This window comes from Chrysemys picta, chromosome 16, assembly GCF_011386835.1.
Source record: "Chrysemys picta bellii isolate R12L10 chromosome 16, ASM1138683v2, whole genome shotgun sequence".
Lineage (NCBI taxonomy): Eukaryota > Metazoa > Chordata > Testudines > Emydidae > Chrysemys > Chrysemys picta.
The window spans coordinates 12,451,182-12,457,795 of record NC_088806.1 but is presented as its reverse complement, the minus strand read 5'-3'; the positions used below and the strand labels follow the sequence as shown (position 1 = coordinate 12,457,795).

At 49.9% G+C, this 6,614-nt stretch overlaps 1 protein-coding gene across 17 annotated transcripts in view; it reads right to left on the bottom strand.

Moving 5' to 3' along the window:
* The window catches only part of LOC103306853 (zinc finger protein 436-like), a 495,746-nt gene that overhangs the window by 262,280 nt on the left and 226,852 nt on the right, over nucleotides 1–6,614 (bottom strand). The gene's annotated exons all lie outside the window — the stretch shown is intronic.

The following is a 6,614-nucleotide window of genomic DNA, read 5'->3' as shown; positions in this document are numbered from 1 at the left end:
GTTTTCAAAGCTTCTCTGATGTGCACCGTGCCCTCCTGTACTCTTCTAACCGCCCTGGTGTCTGGCTGCATGTAATCAGCTGCCAGGCGATTTGCCTCAACCTCCCACCCCACCATAAACGTCTCCCCCTTACTCTCACAGATATTGTGGAGCGCACAGCAAGCAGTAATAACAATGGGAATATTGTTTTTGCTGAGGTCTAACCGAGTCAGTAAACTGCACCAGCACGCTTTTAAACGTCCAAATGCACATTCTACCACCATTCTGCACTTGCTCAGCCTATAGTTGAACAGCTCCTGACTACTGTCCAGGCTGCCTGTGTATGGTTTCATGAGCCATGGGAGCAAGGGGTAGGCTGGGTCCCCAAGGATAACTATAGGCATTTCAACATCCCCAACCGTTATTTTCTGGTCTGGGAAGAAAGTCCCTTGCTGCAAATGTTGAAACAGACCAGAGTTCCTGAAGATGCGAGCGTCATGTATCTTTCCCAGCCATCCCACGTTGATGTTGGTGAAATGTCCCTTGTGATCCACCAATGCTTGCAGCACCATTGAAAAGTACCCCTTTCAGTTTATGTACTTGCTGCCTTGGTGGTCTGGTGCCAAGATAGGGTTATGCGTTCCGTCTACTGCCCCACCATAGTTAGGGAGTCCCATTGCAGCAAAGCCATCCACTATGACCTGCACATTTCCCAGAGTCACTACCCTTGATAGCAGCAGCTCAGTGATTGCGTTGGCTACTTGCATCACAGCAGCCCCCACAGTAGATTTGCCCACTCCAAATTGATTCCCGACTGACCGGTAGCTGTCTGGCGTTGCAAGCTTCCACAGGGCTATCACCACTCGCTTGTGAACTGTGAGGGCTGCTTTCATCTTGGTATTCTTGTGCTTCAGGGCAGGAGAAAGCAAGTCACAAAGTTCCGTGAAAGTGCTCTTACGCATCCCAGACCTGCAAAACTCTGCAGTCCCACCAGTCTGTGCTTGTTTCCCGGGCCCAGAATTGGCGTTCCACAGCATGAACCTGCCCCATTACCACCATGATGTCCAAATTGCCAGGGCCCGTACTTTGAGAGAAATCTGTGTCCATGTCCTCATCACTCTCGTCACCACGCTGCCGTCACCTCCTCACCTGCTTTTGCATTTTCTGGTTCTGCATATACTGCTGGATAATGCGACGAGGGCACCGAGACCAATCCAGAACTCACCTCCGACTCCCAGGAGCGGTGATGGTGCCTCACACCTGAGGGCCCCCTCGACTCTGGAGGTCTTCCAGGCCGCAAAAGACGTGACGACCCTCCTGATACCACCCACTCCCCAAGGGATCAGACTGGCCATGGCTACCGGGGGCAGAAGGGTGCAAAGAACAGAGAGCTCCTTAGCTGGACTGGCACCTTTCCAGGGTAAATGCTGCATGGCCCTACTGCAGCGGTCCCTGACCTGGCATTGGTCACCAAGCCCCCAGGTCAGTCTGGAGGCAGAGATGGGCATGGCTCCCCCATGGTATTCAGGTGAGGATCCGAGGTGGAATTCTTTGTATTACAGAAGAAGTATCGGTACCTGATGCATGCACCAGACTTCAGCACTGGTGTTGCGGCTGCTCCTTGGCCACTGGGTTACTGGCCCATGCATTGGCACCCATGGGGGTTTCCCCCTGCACCAGGGGCCCCTTCCCAGGGACCGTACTCAGTCATGTCCGAGATGCGGTCCATGGCCCTACCCCGCCCATGACTGGATACTGATTACGGCACTGATCCCAGCACCGAGGTTGCCGAAATGGCCCAGACGGAAGCGGGTCAGACTGAGGAGGAAGTACCGGTCCCTCCAATGGTGCTGGCCTCCTCCTCGTCATCGTCGTCCCCCTCCAGAGGAGGCGGTGGCAGGTCCCTCGAAGCCGCTCCTACCGGAGAATTTCGGGGTTCATCTGCAGCTCCTGCAGCGGGTCGCCAGGAACTTGGGGCTGAAGGTGGAAGAACTAAAGGCCCTTTGGCAGACCCCATCCCCCTCCCGGGTCAAGGGTGGTGTTGGCGGCCAACGAGAGATATAGGCAGGGACAGCCCAGCGCCACCCCAAAAAATAAGGAGGCCAAGAGAGTGGATTCATGCGGGAGGAAAGTTTATTTTACGGGCAGCCTCCAGTTCCATATCTTGCACCAGCAGGCCTTGCTGGGGAAGTCTGACTTTAATTTGTGGGACTCGACCCAATTCAGAGACTCCCCTCTGCAGGAATGGAGGCAGGAGTTCTCTGGAGGAGGGCAAGACGGTAGCTAAGGCCCCCCTCCCGGCAGCTCCAGCGGCCATCATGCCTCCAGACTCCAGGAAGCATTTTAGGCCACCTCAGCCTCCAAGGTTTTTGGGGGGCCCTGAGGCAGGGAAGGGCTATACGCATCACCAACCCGTTTTCTACCTCAGCCTGTCAGTTGAGCTCAAGTAGATACCCTGGAGGGTCCAGATGGGCCTTTTGAGGAGGCGCTCGAGGGCGGCTTACCAGACTTTATCCAGGATCCTTCCTTTTGTTTTTGGAGCACCTGTTTTCTTTTTGCACAGCGTGGTCCCACATAACATCAGACCTTTGGGGACTCAGCACTGCGACTGTTGGGGTACATCTGCAGTTTTTGCTCCATCCCTCCCTCCCAACCCCCCAACCCCATCCCTCTTCAGGGACCCTTCTCAGAGCAAATTCTTGTCCGGGAGGGTGGAAACCCTCCCGCGTGTGGGGGCGGTGGAAGAGGTCCCTCAGGATTTGAGGGAGAAGGATTTTTACCCCTGATATTTCCTAATCCCAAAAGCCAAAGGGGGCCTGTGGCCCATCCTGGACCTGTGTCACCTCAACAAATATTTCAAGAAATTGAGATTCCACATGATCTCCCTGGCCTCCATCATTCCCTCCCTGGATCCAGGAGACTAGTATGCCGCCCTCGACTTAAAGGGATGCTTATTTCCACATTTCTATTTTCTGTGGACACAGGAGATATCTCCGATTTGTGGTGGTCTGACACAACTGTCAGTCCACTGTGCTTCCCTTTGGCCTGTCAGCGGCCCCAAGGGTATTTACAAAGCAGCGATTGCTTCTTACCCGAGATGTCGAAGCGTTCACATCTATCCGTACCGCGATGATTGCCTGATCAAAGGCTGTTCGCAAGATGAGGTTGGATGCTGCATGGACATAGCACTGGCCACCTGTCGGGCCTTAGGCCTGTTTATAAATGAGCAGAAATCAACATTACTTCCGGGTGGAACTGGAAGCATTTCAGACAATGCAACCATGGTGTCCCTGGTCTTCAATCTCTTACTTAGCAGCCTAAATTTGCCTTCCAGGACCTCTCTCCTATCCCTCCCTATATCATTCATACCTACATGTACCATGACAACTGGCTCCTCCCCAACACTTTGTTTCATGGGATTTTTCAATGGCCCTTGTTTGCTGTTGGCCCTGTCATCTCTGTGTGAAAGGCTGGATCCCGCACTGCTCTCCAATGCTCCGCTAACTGTCATTAACACATCCTGAATGGCAGTGCCGTTAATCGTGAAGCTCCTAACTCAAGAGAATTCACAGTTGCCTGACGTGCTGTCTGCCATGGATAGGAGCAACGTTAGATTACTTTTGGCATTCCTGGAAGAGCTGCACTTGGTGGACCATCGCTTTGGGGCTTGTGAAACAAGCACTGAGTGGTGGGATCGTATCATCATGCAGGTCTGGGATGACAAGCAGTGGCTACAGAATTTTTGGATGAGGAAAGCCACCTTCCTGGAACTGTTTGCGGAGCTCGCCCCAGCACTGAGGCGCAAGGACACCCAAATGAGAGCTGCCCTCTCGGTGGGGAAGCACATGGCGATTGCAGTGTGGAAGCTGGTGACTCCAGACATAAGAACGGCCGTACTGGGTCAGACCAAAGGTCCATCTAGCCCAGTATCCTGTCTACCGACCGTGGCCAATGCCAGGTGCCCCAGAGGGAGTGGACCAACAGGCAATGATCAAGTGATCTCTCTCCTGCCATCCATCTCCATCCTCTGACAAACAGAGGCTAGGGACACCATTCCTTACCCATCCTGGCTAATAGCCATTAATGGACTTAACCTCTATGAATTTATCCAGTTCTCTTTTCAACGCTGTTATAGTCCTAGCCTTCACAACCTCCTCAGGTAAGGAGTTCCACAAGTTGATTGTGCGCTGCGTGAAGAAGAACTTCCTTGTATTTGTTTTAAACCTGCTGCCTATTAATTTCATTTGGTGACCCCTAGTTCTTGTATTATGGGAATAAGTAAATAACTTTTCCTTATCCACTTTCTCCACATCACTCATGATTTTATATACCTCTATCATATCCCCCCTTAGTCTCCTCTTTTCTAAGATGAAGAGTCCTAGCCACTTTAATCTCTCCTCATATGGGACCCGTTCCAAACCCCTAATCATTTTAGTTGCCCTTTTCTGAACCTTTTCTAATGCCAGTATATCTTTTTTTAGATGAGGAGACGACATCTGTACGCAGTATTCGAGATGTGGGCGTACCATCGATTTATATAAGGGCAATAATATATTCTCAGTCTTATTCTCTATCCCCTTTTTAATGATCCCTAACATCCTGTTTGCTTTTTTGACCGCCTCTGCACACTGCGCGGACACCTTCAGAGCACTGTCCACGATGACTCCAAGATCTTTTTCCTGACTCGTTGTAGCTAACTTAGCCCCCATCATATTGTATGTATAGTTGGGGTTATTTTCTCCAATGTGCATTACTTTACATTTATCTACATTAAATTTCATTTGCCATTTTGTTGCCCAGTCATTTAGTTTTGTGAGATCTTTTTGAAGTTCATCACAGTCTGCTTTGGTCTTAACTATCTTGAGCAGTTTAGTATCGTCTGCAAACTTTGCCACCTCACTGTTTACACCTTTCTCCAGTTCATTTATAAATAGGTTGAATAGGATAGGTCCAAGGACTGATCCTTGGGGAATACCACTAGTTACCCCTCTCTGTTCTGAGAATTTACCATTAATTCCTACCCTTTGTTCCCGGTCTTTTAACCAGTTCTCAATCCATGAAAGGACCTTCCCTTTTATCCCATGGCAGCTTAATTTACATAAGAGCCTTTGGAGAGGGACCTTGTCAAAGCCTTTCTGGAACTCTAAGTACACTATGTTCACTGGATCCCCCTTGTCCACATGTTTGCTGACCCCTTCAAAGAACTCTCATAGATTAGTAAGACACGATTTCCCATTAAAGAAACCATGTTGACTATTGCTCAACAGTTTGTTTTTCTATGTGTCTGACAATTTTATTCTTAACTATTGTTTCGACTAATTTGTCCGGTACCGACATTAGACTTACCGGTCTGTAATTGCTGGGATCTCCTCTAGAGCAGACGTCTGCCGGTCCGTCGCGAATCAGTTTGGAGTCAGGAAGTGAACTCTTGGGGCTGCATCAACGCAAATGTGCAGGGCCGTTAATCGCGTGCTGCTAGGAAGGGTAGAGCCAGTTCCATAAACAAATGTATCGCCATATCAGTGACTTAGCGAGACGCCTGGAGAGATCGGGCTCCGAGGAGACAATCGTCCAGGTATGGGTAAATCATTATCCCTTGAGAGTGTAAATGAGCAGCTACCCCTGAGAGAACCTTGGAAAATACTCTCGGGGCCGCCGACAGCCCAAAGGTGAGCACTCTGTATTGGGAGTGGTTGTGTCCCAGAGTGAATCTGAGCAATTGTCCGTGAGCGGGTAGGATTGAGATGTGAAAATTGGCATCCCGGAGGTCGAAGGCTGAAAACCAGTCTCCCTGTTCCAATGCTGGAATGATCAGCGATAAGATGACCATCTTGAACTTTTGAGCCTTGACAAACTTGTTGAGCGCTCTGAGATCTAGTATGGGTCTCCAACTTGTTTGTATCGGGGTATAAAGATTTATCTCAGAGGGATTGTCTCTGTCTGGCCTAGGGAGGAACGGAAAGTCCCGTCTTTCACTGAGCTGGTCCATTGTTACGGAAATACCTGTACTAGTGGTCTGATAGAATGTACGGGATACTAGTACCGTGCTTTGTTGACACTAAACCTTGCTGGGTGCCTTTGTTCCTTAACAGATCTTGTGGTCATTGGGCGGTTAGCTCGAGGTTTGCCATGCCAGCTGTCTGCGCACGGCTGGGGCAGCACAGAGGGAAAACACACCCAACCAGAACCCTGCTATTCCCAGTGCCCCTCAGTCCCAACCCACAGCCCCCTTCTCTGCACTCTGCCCCTCATTCACGACCCACAGCCTCTCCTCTACACAGTGCTCTTCAATCCCATTCCACAACCCCCACCTTCCCCCCAGGAGCAGGTGATTCTGACTTCTTCGGGGAGTTTTTCTTGCTAGGTTTTTGTGTGTGAATCGGCTTCTGGATTTTACAGCATGTTGGAAATTTCCGTATTAAATAAAAAGCTCTGCTCATCTCTCCCTCTGCCTTCTCTTTTCTCTTCATAACTGGGGCTGGGAGCATTTCATTTCTTAATTCCCCAGGGATGAGATGTATGTGTATAATGTAGATATTTTCAATATATTTTTTCCCTTTGTGCTTAGAAATTGAAAACTGATTTTTTTTGCCAACCAAAACCTGAAATAATTCAGAAACCAGAAGAGAAGAACA